This window comes from Phyllopteryx taeniolatus, chromosome 12, assembly GCF_024500385.1.
Source record: "Phyllopteryx taeniolatus isolate TA_2022b chromosome 12, UOR_Ptae_1.2, whole genome shotgun sequence".
In the NCBI taxonomy this organism is placed as follows: Eukaryota; Metazoa; Chordata; class Actinopteri; order Syngnathiformes; family Syngnathidae; genus Phyllopteryx; species Phyllopteryx taeniolatus.
In genome coordinates, this window is record NC_084513.1 from 8,548,834 (window position 1) to 8,567,885 (window position 19,052).

The 19,052-nt window shown below is 41.4% G+C and overlaps 1 protein-coding gene across 7 annotated transcripts in view; it reads right to left on the reverse strand.

Moving 5' to 3' along the window:
- The window catches only part of gulp1a (GULP PTB domain containing engulfment adaptor 1a), a 67,563-nt gene that overhangs the window by 38,197 nt on the left and 10,314 nt on the right, over nt 1-19,052 (reverse strand). Inside the window, exon 1 of one of the 7 annotated variants that reach the window (XM_061792670.1) lies at nt 9,565-9,632. The exons of the other annotated variants lie outside the window; for them this stretch is intronic. The gene's annotated coding sequence lies outside the window, so the exon portion shown is untranslated. Of the gene's footprint in view, nt 1-9,564; nt 9,633-19,052 lie in introns of those variants that run through there. 7 annotated transcript variants of the gene reach the window in all.

Below are 19,052 nucleotides of genomic sequence, written 5' to 3' on the forward strand. Positions count from 1 at the left end.
AGGCACCTCTTGCAGTGGTCCTGCTACAGGAGCAGCGCTGCCCGCAAGCGCACAAATGCATCAAATATTACAATGGCTTTGTGTTTGTGTGGCCAACATGACTTTCAGAACAACAGCGGCAGAACAAAGTACTGTCACTTTTCACTCAATGGCGTGCTTCAAGCCAGATGTCAACACGAACCCAAAACATTTTATCTTCCACTACTGAGCTGAAAAGCTTGAGCTACCTTAATTCCCCTTTCGAAATGGTGTCTGTGTATTCTTGCACAAGAGTGCCAGCAGATAAAGTTTTTAATACTATGTTCTACTTCACCCCTGCTCCTTTTTCAGAGGTGTTGGTTGCACTTTATTTTTTTATATTAATGTTGTATTTGTATTATTTCGATGTTGAAAAACAACAGCAGAAGTAGCAGGTACACCTACTGTTAATTCAACCTGAAGAAATATTGGTTGCACCTTTTTCAAACAAAGTGTGAATGTATTTGCCAGTTATTTTTGTTTATTTGTTTGTTTATTAAATCCATAAAAAAATGTTTACCTTGATTTCCAGGAATCTAGAAAATTTTATCTGCATTTCCCAGTATCAATGTATTTATTTTACAGTTACACTGGTTGAATATTTGGTTAAAAAGTTGCCGAATTGATTTCAAGCCACTGAATCGTTTTGGATCGGATCGTTCTAAATGAACTAATATCGTCCTTGAATCGAATTGGCAAACACGACTCGTGATAGGAATCAAATCTATTTTAAAACAAATTGTTACACCCCTAATATAAATGGAGGATGTGCAATATAGCAGAAACCTATTTCGCTATCGTCAGAAACGATGACACATTTCATGGAGTGAATGACCAACGCCATGTAAAAAAAAGCCGCTGACGTTTAACTTGAGCCATGCGGTGAGTCAGCATGGTTCACGGCGCGTTTCATAGTTGTATATGTGTAAAAAAAGATATTTTGCCATCAAAATCCCTTTCTCAGTCTTGTTTTTGTTTTACATAGTTTGAGGTGTCACAAAAGCAAAAAAAAATATTTGTGAAAAAGCACTGTTCTTATTGACGATTCTTTTCACAAAAATGTTTTCGCCGCTTTGTGGTCAGAAACAGTTTTTGGTGAAAACCATGTTCTACTGCTGATTACTAAAGAATGGAAAAACATAGAAAGACATCCACTTTCTGCTGAAAGAAGAGAGTCTACTTTTCTTTTGGTAGTTTCAGTGCTTACAATTCAGGGGTGTCAAACTAATTTTTATTGCGGGCCACATTGTAGTTACGGTTTCTCTCAGAGGGCCATTAAACCATATAAATGTTTCATTGCCTCATATTAATACATAGACACAACAAATTGATGGATCACTACTTTTTAAATCAGAGTTCAAGGATAAACGTTTGTTCAGCTATTGTTCAAGTTACTGTAAAGAGGGGTTTGGTAAGCAAAAAGTGCTTACTTTTACACTTTTACACTTTGTGGTCGTGTCATCGGACTTGCGGCCGGATGTCTTGGACACTCGGGTGAAGAGAGGGGCAGAGCTGTCAACTGATCACCACTTGGTGGTGAGTTGGCTCCGATGGTGGGGGAAGATGCCGGTCTGACTCGTCAGGCCCAAACGTATTGTGAGGGTCTGCTGGGAACGTCTGGCGGAAGCCCCTGTCAGAAGGAGTTTCAGCTCCCACCTCCGACTGAACTTTGCTCATGTTCCGGGAAAGGCGGGGGACATCGACTCCGAGTGGCCGCGACCCGACCTCAGATAAGCGATAGAAAATGGATAGATGGATGTTTTTGATATTAGTCACTTATGGCTAGAAGATTTGACAGTTTGATTGACAGGTTGTTTCAGGTTCATTTTGTTGGGAAGCGGCAGATTTTAATGACGTTATGTTCACATACAGTTTTGTTGTTACGTACTAATTCGTAGGGGAATATTTCTGTTAATTTATTGATGAGAAATTGTCAAAATTGAAAATATTTCATTACAATATGTTAAGAGTTGTGTTTCAGGAGCCACTTTCACAAAGTTTTTTCACCAGAATAATGTCTTTGTCATTTGCCTTTTATTTTTATTGAACAAGGAAAAATCGATTAAAATCAGAAGTTGGATTTTTTTGTTACTAACAGAGTAGTGATTCACTCCCAAGGCCTTCCCGGTGTGAATGTGAGTGGGATTGACTGGTGGCCAGTGAGAGGTGTGCTTCACCTTTTGCCCAAAGTCAGCACAGACTTTGGGCAAAAGTCTGTGCTCCAGCTACAATTGTTTATGGCTGTGGCTGGGACATTAAGAGGGCAGCATGAAGTCCGCCTTTCGTCTAGATTCATTTTGCACTGAAAACTGTTACATATTGTTTTTGGAAAAGTAGTAAAATAAAAATAAAGATTTTTCCCTTACATGAAGAATAATCAAGATTAATAATCATGACTAGAATATTGATCAAAATAATTGTGATTATTATTTTGGCCATAATGGTGCAGCCCTAATGAAACGAAATGAATCTGTAGCCAAAGTTTGCCAAAGGTAAACTCAATAGGTTGTGGACTGGATGTACTGTACTGTATTTTTTTGTAGTTTACTAGTTTCAATTGGGTTATCAAAAAGTGACAAGGAAAGAAAAACATCAGGAGGTACAGAAAGAATGCAGGAGGGCATCAAGTTCCACTGCTTTCAATAGCACAATGCGTCATGCTATGATCGATGTTATGCTCGATGACTGATGTGAATTCACTTTCTTTTTTTTAATTTAACTGTTATACAACACAAGTCTCTTAGCACCGGGAATCTGGAGGATGTAAAAAGATCCTCTCATCAGCGGTCAAAGACACACAATGGTGTGTTTCACAGCAACACTCGCAAAAGAAAAATTGTCGGCCAAATAAATTACGTTAAAAGTCACAGCTGCATCGGTTTCTCCATTTCTAAGGTGTGAGACAATGAATGTCTTACAATACAATGGCTACGGGCTTTTATTGCAATGACATTTAAAGTAGATTTAGGAGGTAGTCAAACTACATCCAGAACTCTTCGGATTTTTGTAATATAAATTGTCAACACGGTAAATGCCAACATTCTCTTTTTGTAAATTTAAAATTAAATGCCTTTAAAATTCCATCTCTTTCTCCTTTTTTATTCTCTCACTATGTACATGGACAGAACACATAGTGGTGCTTGATGGCTAACCTTTGAAGTCAACAACATGGTAGAAATTCACCTTTCTATATAACAAAGCAGCAGAAATGAAACAGAAAACACATCAAGATTGCAGTTTAGAAATTGACTTTTGAGTAGAAGCCGTTTTGAATTACTGTACACTTTACCCGTCATTTTTTGACCCGCCCGGAATGTAGCCTGTTTTAAGGGGCCGATCCTGTCACAAGAAATTGAGCAACAGTTGGGAGTTGGATTAGTTGGGGATATTTTAAATTATCCATCAATATGCCCCCACCCCAAAATTCTTTTATTACTGTATTATCCAGTACCCCAAATGGGTTTTTCACAAGGTCACTCAAGGGCGTGACCAGTATGCCGATCCCAAACATGCAGCTTTGGTACAGAGCCACTTTGGAAGTCAGCCAGGTGGATGCAGCTCAGCCAGTCAACAGGTCCCAATGCAGAGAAGCTCGCCAGCTAGCTAGCTGGAGGATAGCTGGTGAAAAAGTTCCCTGGCGTGAGGGAGGTTGCCTGGAGGCTAAATGGCCAATGCCTGCAAAGTTTGTCCCGCTGAGAAAAAAATTAAACCTTGTTGGGGACAAAACATGTTTTCACAAGTTGCTTTGACACCTCTCTTCTAATCCATTCTCTTCCCTGTGGTTGGTCGCTGTCACAACTGAACAAAATGCAGAAAACAGCAACACAAAAGCACAAGAATTATATGTATTTTTATTGAGTGATTTTGTATGGTTACCTGTGAGCAAAAAAAAAGGCTATCGTTTTCCCCTTGTAGTGCCGAGCCTTTTTAACCCTACTGTTGTGCTGTCGGTCAAATTGACATAAATGTCTTATATACTCTATAAATAATATTGAAAAATGAGGGGACGACTTATTTAAATTATTGGCCTTTTTATTTTATTATGTATTTCTTAAAATCGTGTCAAAATAACCGGCGGCAGAGTGAAAGACTGGTGAGCACATCTGCCTCACAGTTTTGAGGATCCGGGTTCAAATCCGGCCCTGCCTGTGTGGCGTATGCATGTTCTCCCTGTGCCTGTGTGGGTTTTCTCTGGGTACACCGGTTTCCTCCCACATCCCAAAAACATGAATGGTAGGTTAATCAAAGACTCTTAAGTTGCCCATAGGTGTGAATGTGAGTGTGAATGGTTGTTTGTTGATATGTGCCCTGTGATTGGCGACCAGTTCAGGCTGTACCACGCTGCTGGGATAGGCTACAGCACGCTCACGATCCTAGTGAGGGTATGCGGTACAGTAAAGGAATACATGTCACATTAACCAATGAAAATTTTGGTTACCCCCACTATTTTCGGGGGATAGGGATCGAGCCCTGCTATGAGTAGGGGAGGAATGAATAAAAGATTAGAATTGCCTATATTAAAAGTGACTACTGTATATCACAAACTATGATCGCAAAACATCATTCCTTATACATTTTACAACATTACTCTTAAAAACAAGTCGCTTTCAGATTATTTTGATTTAGAAAAAAATGCACCAGAAGTGTGCATGGACATGCACATGAGGCGAAGACTCTCCATAACTTCCACTAACAACCCAGGCTAAACATAGCTCTTCTCCGATATACAAAGACTTCAAACAGTTGAGCTGTAACAGTTTCACAATACTTCCTTGACATCAATTACTACTTCTCTATTAGCCAGGGCTTTGACACCATCTTGTGGCATCTTAGTACATTGCAGAAAGAGCACAAATATACGTAAATAGGAAATATTTGTGACTAGCGAACCGCAAATAGGCGGGGGTTTACTGTAAAAAAAAAAAAAAAAAAAGCAAACATAGCCAGAGGCTTAAGACATAGTAACATGATATTATCTACAAAAAGAAGCAAACATGAATTAACTTAAAACCCTACAGTGTACAGTATAGTACGAAAAACAACAGGGCTGTGGCAGCATAAGTTTATGTGGTAGATGTAGTACCCTGTCAAAATGTGAGAAGGAAGTGACAAGGAGTGAGCGTGATGTACAGTTTCTACCTGAAAACTAATCGGCCTAAGTGTCAGCTCAGTTCAGAGTACCGTGCTGCTGCATTCAATTTGAAAATGCAACTGTTTCTACTTGTATCACAGCTGAAGGCAACACAGGAATGCATCGCGTTTATTGATTTAGTTGTCTCTTCGGTCGGAAACTCCTGTCACACAATCTGTCGTCGGGAAAAAAAACCTCACTGACCTTCTAGTGACATATATACAATAAGTGAATGTGCACTAGCAGTTTCAGATTATAAATCAGAAATGTGTTCCACCAAAAGGGAAACTTTTCAACTCCAAAGAGCTGAAACTCCTGATTTAAGAGCTTGTCGAGTACTAAGTCATGTACCGGCTCACGTTTTCACAACTTTAAAGTTTAGATTTGCTTCCTAAGAGGCCAGGAAAGTCACTCAGTGTCACTGTACCTACTGTAATTTCCTGGTTTGGTGCATTCATTTAAGTGAACTAAAAATTGGACTTTGGAGCCTAGAATAAAACATTCACTGATTCTCCAAAAAAACAAAGTGTGCTTTGTTTGGGTTAGTCAGATTTAATATTATACATACTGCAAAGCATGCACAGCAGTTACTGATTGTTTCAGGATGTAATTCAGACATCTTCCCAGAAAAACCTCAATCCATCCATTTTGTACATCTCTTATCTTGGTTAGGATCGTGAGGAGCGAGAGCCTATCCCGATAGGCTACCCCAGGACTAGTCGGCAGTCAGTCATAGGCCAATTCAACCAACAAAAAGTTAGGCATATCGGGCTTTCAGGCAAAATTTCAGGATGAACCTTTAATGAACTATAACCTTTACAGGTGAACGCCAACTGTTTAATGTTTCAGTACTTTTTGGACTACTTGCTGTTCTCCAACAAGGAATGGAACAGCAAAATTTTATCCATGAATCTATTTCCAAGGACATCCACTTATTTTCTTTTCTGACTCTTCCAGTCTCTACCTCTGTTGCAACTGACTGAAGACACGCTAAACTCAGTGGCCATTTCCTTCTAAGGACATGCTCTTTGATGGCAAGGTAGCCTACTGTTGATTAATTGTTAGATGTGTTCTTGGTCTCATGATGTCAAAATGGAAACAGCATGACGAAGAGGACTGTTTAAACAGCAATTCTAATCGAAACAGCTGTTTTGAATTCAGCTGTTGAACTCTTTGAATTGAACAGTTGGACATTTAGAAGTTTAGAGAAGGTCAAATTAACAAAAGCCAAACCCCCCTAACGTTTGTGAGAAGTGCATGTGACTTATTCCCACCTCGGCTTTCACACCTGTAGATCAAAATCGATCGGTTCATGGGTAGGGAAACTGTCTCTGTTGACGACTGTTTAAAAGGCTTTGGTCATTGTACTTCAACATTATTCAGTTTGTTCTGCGATAGAAGCAAAGCAACTCCAGCTGTCTGTGGCTTGAAAAAAGTCAGAATTTACACTTGCAATCAACTCAGATTCACAGGCAATATAAATGCTACTTCAATCATTGTGACAAACTCGTTAATTTTCACGAAGGATGTTGATGGCCCCCATTTATGGCCCAAATCTACTTCAATATTTCACATCACATATACAACCATATTTCACGGTTTAAGGCAGTTGCAAACGAACTTACAATAATGAAGGGACAAAGGTTATTTGCGTGCATTTTTTTTTGTGATCCCCTGAATATCCATCCATCCATCCATTTTCTGAGCCGCTTCTCCTCAGTAGGGTCGCGGGCGTACTGGAGCCTATCTCAGCTATCATCGGGCAGGAGGCAGGGTACACCATGAACTCACATTCACACCTACGGGCAATTTGGAGTCGTCAATTAACCTACCATGCATGTTTTTGGGATGTGGGAGGAAACCGGAATGCCCAGAGAAAACCCACGCAGGCACGGGGAGAACATGCTAACTCCCCACAAGCGGGGCCGAGGATTGAACCCCGGTCCTCAGAACTGTGAGGCAGACGCTCTAACCAGTCGCCCACCGTCCCGCCCCCCTGAATATAATTTACAAAAAATATCCATTTATCTACATCGTTCGAAGAGGATTGAAGTCCTGCGTCCCAGTGAGGCATTTCCTTTCTTATTAGTCTTTGGTGGAAATGTTCTGCGGCAATCTGAAGCTGGTCTCCTGAGGTATCAATGTCACTAACAGGCCTATCTGTCTTTCAATTTCAGGGGTACCATACAAGCAAGAATCAAAATACCTTATCACTCCTGCTTACAGGGCATTGGACATACACCAGATGATACGAGACAAGTTATAGCTGCTATGTTGTTGAAAACACTTCCATCACTGCAGCTGTCTTTTCCTTCCCACATTAACAAGGATGGAGTCATCAAAACAATCAGCTGGTTCCTGGGGGGGGGGGGGGGGGGTAATCAAAGACACCTCCACCTCCAAAGACAGATTTGTAGGGTGTATAGAGTCTATGGTGACTTTACTGGAGATGTTTATTTTTTTTTCTTTATTATGCTTCATTCATCTAAAGGCTCTCATCCTCTGTAGGCTATAGGAGACAAGAAAAATCACTCAGCATCCGAGCTATGGTAGATGAATGAGCACTGCAGAAAGCCGAATCTCTCTTGAGATTGCATTAAGCTAAAACAATCGATAGGGTGATGTGTCACATCTAAATGACCGAAGTCAAGTGATTCATCTGTCCACTGACTTAAGTTTTTAATATACACCCAGACAGCCTATACATTTGATAGTCATCCATAAATGTGTTATACCATTTTTCCTCATTAGGGTCACAGGTCAGCTGAGCCCGGCTGACTTTTGGCGATAGAAGCTGGATAAACCCTGGACTGGTCGCCAGCCAATCACAGGTCACATATTGTACCATATAGACCATCAACAATTCACACTCACATTCACACCTGTGGTGTGTTCTTGTGCTTCACCAAACTACAAACACAATTATCTTTTTTTATTTAGTTCTTGAACTGAATCCCAGAAAGTGCAGTTGTTTTTAAAGGGGACATATTACAGAAAATGTACTTTTTAATTTCTTGCATACAAATGGTTGAGTCTCAGGAGTGCCGGCACACCCACCAAGTGTCAAATTATGCACCCAACTAAATCTTATTATGTTATTGTTATTTGACAATTTCTGAAAATGTGTCTGTGAATGAGCTGTTCTGCTCTTGAGGGATAATTTACATAGCAACCACCCCCACACCAAGTTTCTCCACCCGACATGATCAGCTAGGCTGGGTAAAGGTAAAGGTCAAAAGGTAAGCAAAGCTGCATTGAGTTTTGCTGGATTCACAGTAGGGCTGCACAATATTTTGTTTGATCATCATCATCACGAGGTGCGCATGCGCGATAGTCACATCACAAAGGTCCTGACGATGTAGGGGGAAAAGTACCCAACATGCACTGCGCGCATCAGTCCACCAATCACAATAGTACTTTGAATAGAGCTCGCAAAACATTCTCCAAAGAGGCAAAACGTTCTTGCTTCAACTTAATTGTCACGCCCAGCTGTTGTTTACTGTTAAACTGTCACGTAAAACAAGTTAACAACAAAGAATCTCTGCTAACATAAGTGCTAGCATCCGGTGATAAGAAAAGCTAGACATGCTCATAAGATTAGCACCGATGTCACACTTTATAGTAGATTTTAACCCTTCAAACAAGACACGGAGCAGCCCAGAAATGTGGTGTCGTCATGAAGGTTTCAGAGGACATCCAAGCAGAGCTTGGGGTAATGTTCACGTACTTTTAATAAGGCTCGCAAGCAGGCAACATAACTCACTAGGGTAAGCTCATGGTAGCACTAATGTTTGTATGTCAACATGCTGGAGTTCTGTCGATTTATGCTCCAGTAGAGGTCACGAAATGGCGGGTCTGGAGCCCGGACCCAGAAACAGTCCCATGCGTACACCCACCAAAGCCAAAAAAGGAAAGTTGATGAGTCAAGATATGCGGGGTGGGGGTCATTTTTGTTTGCAGTTCTCAGTGGGAAGTTCCCACTTTGAGCACGTACTAAAAGTGCATTTATGTGAAACCCATTATGAAGCAAAAGATAAATGTTTTGAACAAAAATAACCTCGAAGACTGGTTAGCATGTCTGCCTCACAGTTCTGAGGACCGGGTTGAAATCCAGCCTCGCCTGTGTGGAGTTTGCATGTTCTCCACGTGCCTGTGAGGGTTTTCTCCGGGTACTCCAGTTTCCTCCCACATATTAAAAACATGCAATCTCGGGTCTGAATGACTACAGACCTAATGCCCTGACATCTATGGTCATGAAGTCCTCTGAACGCCTTGTGCTGGAACACCTCAAGAACGTCACAGGTCCCCTGCTGGACCCCCTGCAGTTTGGCTACCGAGCAAACAGGTCTACGGATGATGGAGTCAACATGGGACTACACTTCATCCTAGAACACCTCGACGGCGCGGGGACTTACGAGAGGATCCTGTTCGTGGACTTCAGTTCTGCGTTCAACACCATCATCCCCGAATTCCTCGACTCCAAGCTTCTGCAGCTCAAGGTGTCGCCTGCCATCTGCCAGAGGATTTACAGCTTCCTGACAGACAGGACACAGCAGGTGAGGCTGGGGGACACCACCTCATCGACACGCACCACCAGCACTGGGGCGGCCCAAGGTTGTGTCCTCTCTCCGCTGCTCTTCTCTCTCTACACGAACGACTGCACGTCAACGCACCCGGCTGTCAAACTCCTGAAGTTTGCAGACGACACAGAGTCATCGGCCTCATCAAAGACGGTGACGAGTCTGCGTATCGACAGGAAGTGGAGCAGCTGGAGCTGTGGTGCCTGGTACCTGGAGCTTAAAAAACTGTAGAGATGATTGTGGACTTCAGGAGGCATCCTTCGCCATAGCTGCCCCTCACGCTGTCCAACTGCCCTGTGTCAACCGTTGAGATCTTTAAGTTCCTGGGAATTACAGTCTCTCTGGACCTGAAGTGGGAGATCAACACCAACTCCATCCTCAAAATGGGAGACTAATGCCTCGGGATCCCCCCGGAAGAGCTGGATGAAGTGGCTGGACAGAGGGAAGTCTGGGGATCCCTGCTAAAGCTACTGCTACCGCAATCTGACCTCGGATAAGCGGAGGAAAATGGATGGCGGGATGAGGTTTTTGAATTTGACTGATATTGATTACAAGCATACAACAACTTGGCTGGATGCTTACATATATATCACAACAAATAGACATGAGATGACCTTTGCTTCAAGAAATTTTCTCGATCTGGAGTTTTTAAAATTTTTGTTAAATACCCCAGTGCTAGATTTTTCATTTTGGTCCCGCAGGGCCAAATTGTGGGTTGTGGATTACACTGCAAGGATTTTTGTTGTTCCCGATCTGGGAAATCAGCCACGCTAGCAAGTCGGACCAATAAAGGGGCTCCAATCTTGTAGTCTGATTCAGGCACAAGGTGCACACAGCAGTGTGTGTTGTTTACTTTAAACTAATCCACACAAATACAGAAATGCAAATGCATATTATGTTAAAACATTTGTACACACAAATATCTCAGTATACTTCTGTGCTCTGTTGAGCGTGGTTTATTTCTACTGAAACTCTTATAAACTGCCAATAAAAATGTGTGCTGGATTTCACATGGAACGAGTATGTTATCCTGTATTTTTTCACATCGCAATATATATCGCAGGGTTACAAAAAAATCGCAATGTAATTTTTTTCCAATACTAAGTCACAAATTATGATCCGTCACATGGTCATTTTTTTGTTGTTGCTTTGTATCGTAAGATAAAATTTGAGGTACAAGCAAGCTTCCACTAAGATACAGCTTGAGTGATGTTAACGCTGCACTGTATCTCCTATGCTTGTTCTACACTGTACAATTGTACACTGTACAAAAGTAGAAATAGTCATGATGTAAAATGACTGAAAACTTACTGAGAGAGTGAATTTCAGTCTTTTAAGTTAAACATTATCTTTGAATCACCAGTGTCCATCAAGTTGTTGTCATGGTGCTGGTGAGATCTGAGAAGGCCCCTCTGTCCTCTGCTTCGATTACGATACTTTTGGCACAGAGAATAGCGGCTGTAAGGAAAACGGGTGAATCTTTTCCGAGCTTTAAAGTGCAGGACTCAGTTGGGGGTTATCTGTTGAATGCCACCAGCCACATGAGAGTTGAATTAATGTAGATACCTTCAAGTGAATTAATTTAGCCATAACCAAGCAAAAACTGATATGCACTATCTGGAAACACAAATCCCCTAGTTGAAACTGCTTTCTGGGCCTATTGCCTTCCTTTCCAAAACTGCTTCAATAAAAGCTACAGCTCTTCATGACAGAAAATATCATGAAATATCAGTTATTGTGTTAACTGGGTCAGGTGCTACTTCAAAGTTGTAGTAAGATGCTTTTTCTGCCCAACACAGTCCAAATGAGAAGTATTCCGTGCATTTAGTTCTGAAGGGCATTTATATTTGTGTGCATTGGCAAGCTTGATGAAAAGAATGAATTGTGTGCACCCCTTTGCAGTGCATCTCATCTTTCTGGGGGATTCGTTCATAGCCACGTTCTTTATGAGACGTCAAGCCCAATAGTCTCATCTCTGTTTGCTTACTTAATGAATGAATTAACTTGCTCGCGAGAGAATTTTTAATTAAACTGTTAATCATATCATATTACAACTAGACAACTTTCAAGTAACATTAGGCTCATGACACCTGTATGAGCTCTAAGTACACCTAGTGATACACTCTGTACAAGTGGCCAATACATAAAAATTACTTTTCTAGTATTTCAAAAAGGATGTTGCAGAACAAGTTCAAATAGTCTGCCTCAAAGAAAAACATAACTGGCCAACATCTTTGCTTCAATATGAAAATGTCAAATCCCCAGATGACTGACCTACTGTATGTGGAGAATAGAAGGAAATAGACAAGACTGCATGTTGATGTGTAGTACAAGACTTCAAGATATGGCCTCCAGTCAGCCAGATTTAGGTCATTTGGTCATGGCTGAGTGGTTCTTGAGTACATTACACTAACTAAAGTTTGTCCAAATCATGTAGATAGCTACAGTAGTGGTCCCTCAATAAAATTCTGCATCTTGTCCTCACGTCCAACATACACTGTCTGGTTGAATGTTTTATCTGAATTGTGCAACTGACTCCGAAACCTATGAGACATAAAAGTGACAGGTTTCTCTGAAGAAAACATAGGCCAATTAACGTCACTGATGTACTGTATAAAACAACCCCATTTATAGACGTATAACTGCACAATCTTCGACACAAAACACCCCATTTACTTGAGCAGATTCTTTATTCTCTTCAGTGTTTGCTCGCTGCAGCTTCTGTTAAAATTAGACTTCCAGCGAATTATTTATGGAGCTCAAGATGTGAGATTGTAGTCCCGAGAAGCATTTCCTTGAGTTGTTGCAGTCAGCGTAGGCAGCCATGTTTCTTTTACAACGTAATGCAGCCATTCACTGGGCAATCCATATGGGGAATATGGAAGTAATAAAGACAGAACTCAGCGTGAAGTGGAACAGCAGAGGCAGACGGATGTTTGGAGGTAGGGCTGCACGATTATGGCCAAAATAATTATCGGGATTATTTAGATCAATATTATAATCACGATTATTAATCACGATTATTCTGCATGTTAGGGGAAAATCTTTATCTTTATTGCACTACTTTTCAACAAACAATATGTCACAGTTTGCCGTGCAAAATGAATCTTTAAATAAGAATAAATGATAGATAATAATAAAAAATAAATGTATCCCCAAAAAATTCTACTTTACCAAGGGCGACCTGAATAAATATGCAATCACAAATTGCAATCATGAATTGCAACTTAATGGAAACAAATACATTTAATGCATAAAACGCAATAACATCAGGCAGTAAGCACCAACATTTTATTTGAAAAGCCCCGTTAATATAGTGAATTGTCAAGGAAGGGTATGTCTCTGTTGTTCTGCTTGATTGGTCAGTTGTGCATGGTCCCTCTCTATTTACTTCTGTTTTTTTTTTTACTGCAGTCAGGCTAGCCGAAAAGTTGAAGTCAAGGCAGCTGCTACAACTATTGTTAATAGTGTCTTACCGTGACACGCCGCCTCTCCGTCAATGTGCTGAGAGGGCCAACTTCAAAAGAAAAGCGTCATATATTACCACATTTACACATCAATGCCATTTTAGGCTTTTATTTTGAAGTTTGACACGGATTGCCGTGCCGGCCCTTAATGAACCCTTACCTATGTGTTCAAAATTACGATCACGATTAAAATACGATTAGCTAATCATGCAGCCCTATTTGGAGGTATGACATGCCATTAGACAGAAACAAACAAACAAACGAGGAAAGCAGTAAAGTGAGTAAATGACAAACAGTTGGATACCCAAGGATCAACATCATCAATATAAGTTTCATTATTTATGGGGCCATGTTCTGGAAAGTTGACTCTTTATTGACTTGTATACAAATAGTTGGGTCTCTGGAGTGCCTGCCCATGCATCGAGTGGGAAATTAAACAACCAAGTTAAAAAAAAAAAAAAAAAAAGGTAAATTGTGGCAAAATATGTACTTATGGTCACGAAATACAAATTTGTGGCTCCAAAATGCTACTTTGTGGCCACAAAGTAGGCATAATGTGTGCACAAAATACAAATTTGTGGGTTGTGGGTTCATGTGAACGTCCCTCACATGAACAACTTGAATGTCTGGGAAGACAAATGGAGTGCACCTTCACCAGAAACTGCAATTCACAATGTCCCTCTACGGTACCATATCTAGTGGTTCCCCAACTGTCCAAGAACAATATTTATATTACGAATTTGTATTTTGTTGGCCTAGTGCAAATCCTTTCTCGACAAAACTTAGTATTTTGCTTGAACGTTTTATCTACTTTGTGGCCACAAGTAAGCCTTAAGCGAGTTTTATCTAAAGTGTGGCTACAATTAATTTTTTGCTCCCATGTCATGTCTGGAGCTCTGTAGTTACATTTGTGTGGAAATGTGTCTGTCAGTGAGCTGTTTGGCATTTGGCCGCTGCTTTACATAGAAGCACCACCATGTTAAAACCAAAAGGAAAGCAGAACTTTGAAGTTATCACAGATTAACATTAACTAGCTTCTGATAGGCAGCACAAACTAAAATGTCCGACAGAGTTGTTATGGGGTTTATATTTGTGTTTGGGCAATGTGTCATCCAGCAATTTGGCTACACTAATGTTATTCGGCGGCTTGCTCATGAAGTGCTGCCTCCATAAAAGAAAATATCTGGCTTTATTTTTTTATGTTTTATTTTTTATTTTTGCTCTTTTCCTGCTCACCTTTCTCTTCAGACTGGGCTAATGGAGAACAAGTAGCCGCTCGCCTAGTTGCTACGCACTAGCTCCGCCCCGATCACCATTGCAACAAAAGCCCATTGTCCGTGTAGAATGGGGTGGGTGAAGTGGCTACACCTTCAAACCTGAGTGATTTCAAATAAAGTGTAACAAGTGGTGTACTCTGATTCTTTATCCTTTGTGTGTTTTATAACTTATAACTTGTGAAGAAAATCCTAAAATATGTTAAGTTCCTATCTACAGTATTTTCATCCTGATTCATATTACTTTAATTCTACTCATACAACACCCTGTCAAATTTCATGTTGAAATATTACCGTACCTACAAGTCGCAAATCTCGAACCCTATTTATATTTGTTGTCAACACAATATGGCAGCGGTAGCTCATGTCAAAGCATTACGTATATTGGTCTACGGTGATGTGCCTATGCAAAATTTTCACCTTCGAACCCAAACCCTCTTTATTACAGGGAGAAGCGCTGCTGTTATCTAAACCACACAAAATGTATCCCTAGCATACCCTGGTATCTCTGGCATTTAATGCAGTGTGACAGCACTAATGTACCATGACGCTTGGGTCGTTTAAAAAAAACCTTACGGTCACTTTAAACAATCTAACTTTGTTTTTTGTTTTTTTAATCAAAGAAAAGAGAGATTTCAACTTGTTCCATTGTCTGTGCTGGTTGGGATTTTGTTTGGAATGACAGGCTGCACATTTGTATTGCCTTCGTTCGAACGATGTGCTGCCGGCATGGTTTGGTTGTATGTCCTGGTTCTCTTATCTACCACTTCCAGCATGTTACATGACGTAGCTAAGCAATACTTCTTTACAGACAGTTTAATCAGGAGGTTCGCAGCTTGAGAAACTAAAGTGGGAGGTTTCAGGTATTTTTTTTTACTCCTTAGTCCATTTCTGTCAAACTCCAGCATTCAATCACCATTTTTGGAAAAAAAGTATTGATTTGTAGATGGAAAATAGTATTCATTTGTGAGTAGCTAAACAGACAATCTACTGTATACTGTGGGACTGAACTACAAAGCAATTTATATGCCATGAAATGCCGATTTATGAAACTGCGCCAAGCAAATCACCAAAAATGATCTTTGATATCATAGGACTGTCCTTGCTACATGACAGTCTGAAAACATCAAATCATTACTCAAACTTGTTTATTTCATCTTGTTGTCAAACTGGTCTGACAGTTGAGCACACACAGCATGTGCATTGTTGTAATTACAAGGCTGTCCTTCATACGAGTTATACAAAAGTGACAACAATAGCCCCCTCTTTTTCTCATGGCAACCGCTGAGAGTTGTCAGGGATATGGCGACCCAGCTAGACTGACCTATGTTTTGAATCGGCCTCAAAGCATTTAGTGTAGACATATACTGTATATGGAATCAAAAAAAACAAAAACAAAAAAAACATCTATTGTCACAATCACACCAGATTCTTCTTCAAAACTGTGATGAATCTGATTGGCTTTGTGGTTGTTGTACTTGATGACTGGCTTCTTTACACCTGTTTGATTGAACTTTGATTCAATAAATTCACTTTTATTCTCACATTACTTGTTTTTTCACAAAATGTCCATTGTTTTGCGTTCCTTCGACAGCTTGGGTTGCTGGAACATTCATACAAATCAGGCTGATGACAATGCTTTCATCTAAAGAATTCCATACTGGATCGCTCATGGCCCGGGACAACAACACAACGTCCGCCCCCGGCATCGTTAACCTGCAGGGCGCCGGTGGAAATTCAGCTACTGTGGGTCAAAGACGAAGGAGAGGTGGAAAGCGGCTTCTCGGGCAGAAAGAAAAGAGGAAAGCACAGAGCCTAGAATTGAATGTGGGGACTTTGAATGTTGGGACTATGACCGGAAAATCTTGTGAGTTGGTTGACATGATGATTAGGAGAAAGGTTGATATATTGTGTGTCCAGGAGAGCAGGTGGAAAAGCAGTAAGGCTAGAAGTTTAGGGACAGGGTTTAAATTATTTTACCATGGTGTAGATGGGAAGACAAATGGAGTAGGGGTTATTTTAAAAGAAGCGTTAGCTAAGACTGTCTTGCAGGTGAAAAGAGTATCAGATCGTGATGAGGCTGAAACCTAAAATTGAGGGTGTTATGTAGAATGTAATTGTGAGCTCGATGAAGTAGTTCTGATCATCCCAGACAGAGAGAGAGTCGTGATTGGTGCAGATTGTAATGGACATGTTGGTGAAGGAAACCGGGGTGATGAAGAAGTAATGGGTAAGTACGGCATCCAGGAAAGGAACTTGGAGGGACAGATGGTGGTAGACTTTGCAAAAAGGATGGAAATGGCTGAAGTGAACACTTTTTTCCAGAAGAGGCAGGAACATAGGGTGACTTGCAAGAGTGGAGGTAGAAGCACGAAGGTGGATTACATCTTGTGCAAACGATGTAATCTGAAGGAGGTTACTGACTGTAAGGTAGTGGTAGGGGAGAGCGTTGCTAGACAGCATAGGATGGTGGTGTGTAAGATGACTCTGGTGGTAGGGAGGAAGATTAAGAAGACAAAGTCAGAGCAGAGAACCATGTGGCGGAAAGGAAGAGTGTTGTGCAGCTTTTCGGGAAGAGGTGAGACAGGCTCTTGGTGGACAGGAGGAGCTTCGAAAAGACTGGACAACTACAGCCAAGGTGATCAGAGAAACAGGCAGGAGAGTACTTGGTGTATCTTCTGGCAGGAAAGGAGAGAAGGAGACTTGGTGGTGGAACCTAACAGTACAGGAAATCATACAAGGAAAGAGGTTCGCTAAGAACAAGTGGGACACTGAGAGGACCGAGGAGAGGAGAAAGGAATCAATTGAGATGTGACGTAGGGCATAGGTAGAGGTGGCAATGGCCAAACAAGAGGCATATGATGATATGTATGCCAGGTTGGACGCTAAAGAAGGAGAAAAAGATCTATACAGGTTGGCACAGAATACTGTGAGGAGTTGATGAATGAGGAAAATGAGAGAGAAGGAAGAGTAGAAGAGGCACATGTGGTGGTCCAGGAAGTGGCAATGATTAGTCAGGGGGGAGTTACAAAGGCATTAAAGAGGATGAAACATGGAAAGGCAGTTGGTCCTGATGACATTCCTGTGGAGGTATGGAAGCATCTAGGAGAGGTGGTTGTGGAGTTTTTGACCAGCTTGTCTAACAGAATTCTAGCGGGTGAGAAGATGCCTGAAGAATGGAGGAAAAGTGTGCTGGTGCCCATTTTTAAGAACAAGGGTGATGTGCAGAGCTGTGGGAACTATAGAGGAATAAAGTTGATGAGCCACACAATGAAGTTATGGGAAAAGAGTAGTGCAGGCTAGACTCAGGACAGGCTACATTGTGTCTTTGTGGAGCTAGAGAAAGCCAATGACAGAATTCCTAGAGAGGAACTGTTGTACTGCATGTGGAAGTCTGGAGTGGCAGAGAAGTATGTTAGAATAATACAGTACATGTATGAGGGCAGCAGAACAGTGGTGAGGTGTGCTGTAGGTGTGACAGAGGAGTTTAAGGTAGGAGGTGGGACTGCATCAGGGATCAGCCCTGAGCCCCTTCCTCTTTGCAGTGGTGATGGATAGGCTGACAGATGAGGTTAGACTGGAATCCCCGTGGACCATGATATTTGCAGATGGCATTGTGATCTGCAGTGAAAGCAGGGGGCAGGTAGAGGAACAGTTAGAAAGATGGAGGCATGCACTGGAAAGGAGAGGAATGAACATTAGCAGAAGTAAGACGGAATATATGTGCATGAATGAGAGGGGTGAAGGGGGAAGAGTGAGGCTACAGGGAGAAGAGAAAGCAAGGGTGGACGACTTTAAATACTTGGGGTCAACAGTCCAGAGCAATGGTGAGTGTGGTAAGGAAGTGAAGAAACCGGTCCTAGCAGGTTGGAACAGGTGGATGAAGGTGTCAGGTGTGTTATGTGACAGAAGAGTCTCTGCTAGGATGAAGGGCAAAATTTACAAGACAGTGGTGAGGCCAGCCATGATGTACGGATTAGAGACAGTGGCACTGAAGAGACAACAGGAAGCAGAGCGGAAGGTGGCGGAAACGAAGATGTTGAGGTTCGCTCTAGGACTGACCAGGTTGGATAAAATTAGAAATGAGCTCATCAGAGGGACAGCCAAGGTTAGATGTTTTGGAGACAAAGTTAGAGAGAGCAGACTTTGATGGTTTGGACACATCCAGAGGAGAGATAGTGAGTATATTGGTAGAAGGATGATGAGGATGGAGCTGCCAGGCAAGAGAGCTCGAGGAAGACCAAAGAGAAGGTTGATAGATGTAGTGAGGGAAGACTTGAGAGCAGTTGGTGTTAGAGAGGAGGATGCAGGAGATGGAAAAGGATGACACACTGTGGCGACCCCTAACGGGACAAGCCAAAAGGGAAAGAAGAAGGCTGATGACAATGCTGAAGTAACAAGACTACGCTACACTAAACTATAAAAAAAATAAACATATTCAAGAATGAGCCCTCGCGTCCGCTTTTTCATGGTGAGTCCTTGAAATGATCATTAAATTTTGATGCCTTGCGCAAATTAGCCTTATACCTGCTTACGATTGGGGTATATTTAGGCGAATAGAGTCATCAAAGTACGAGGCCTG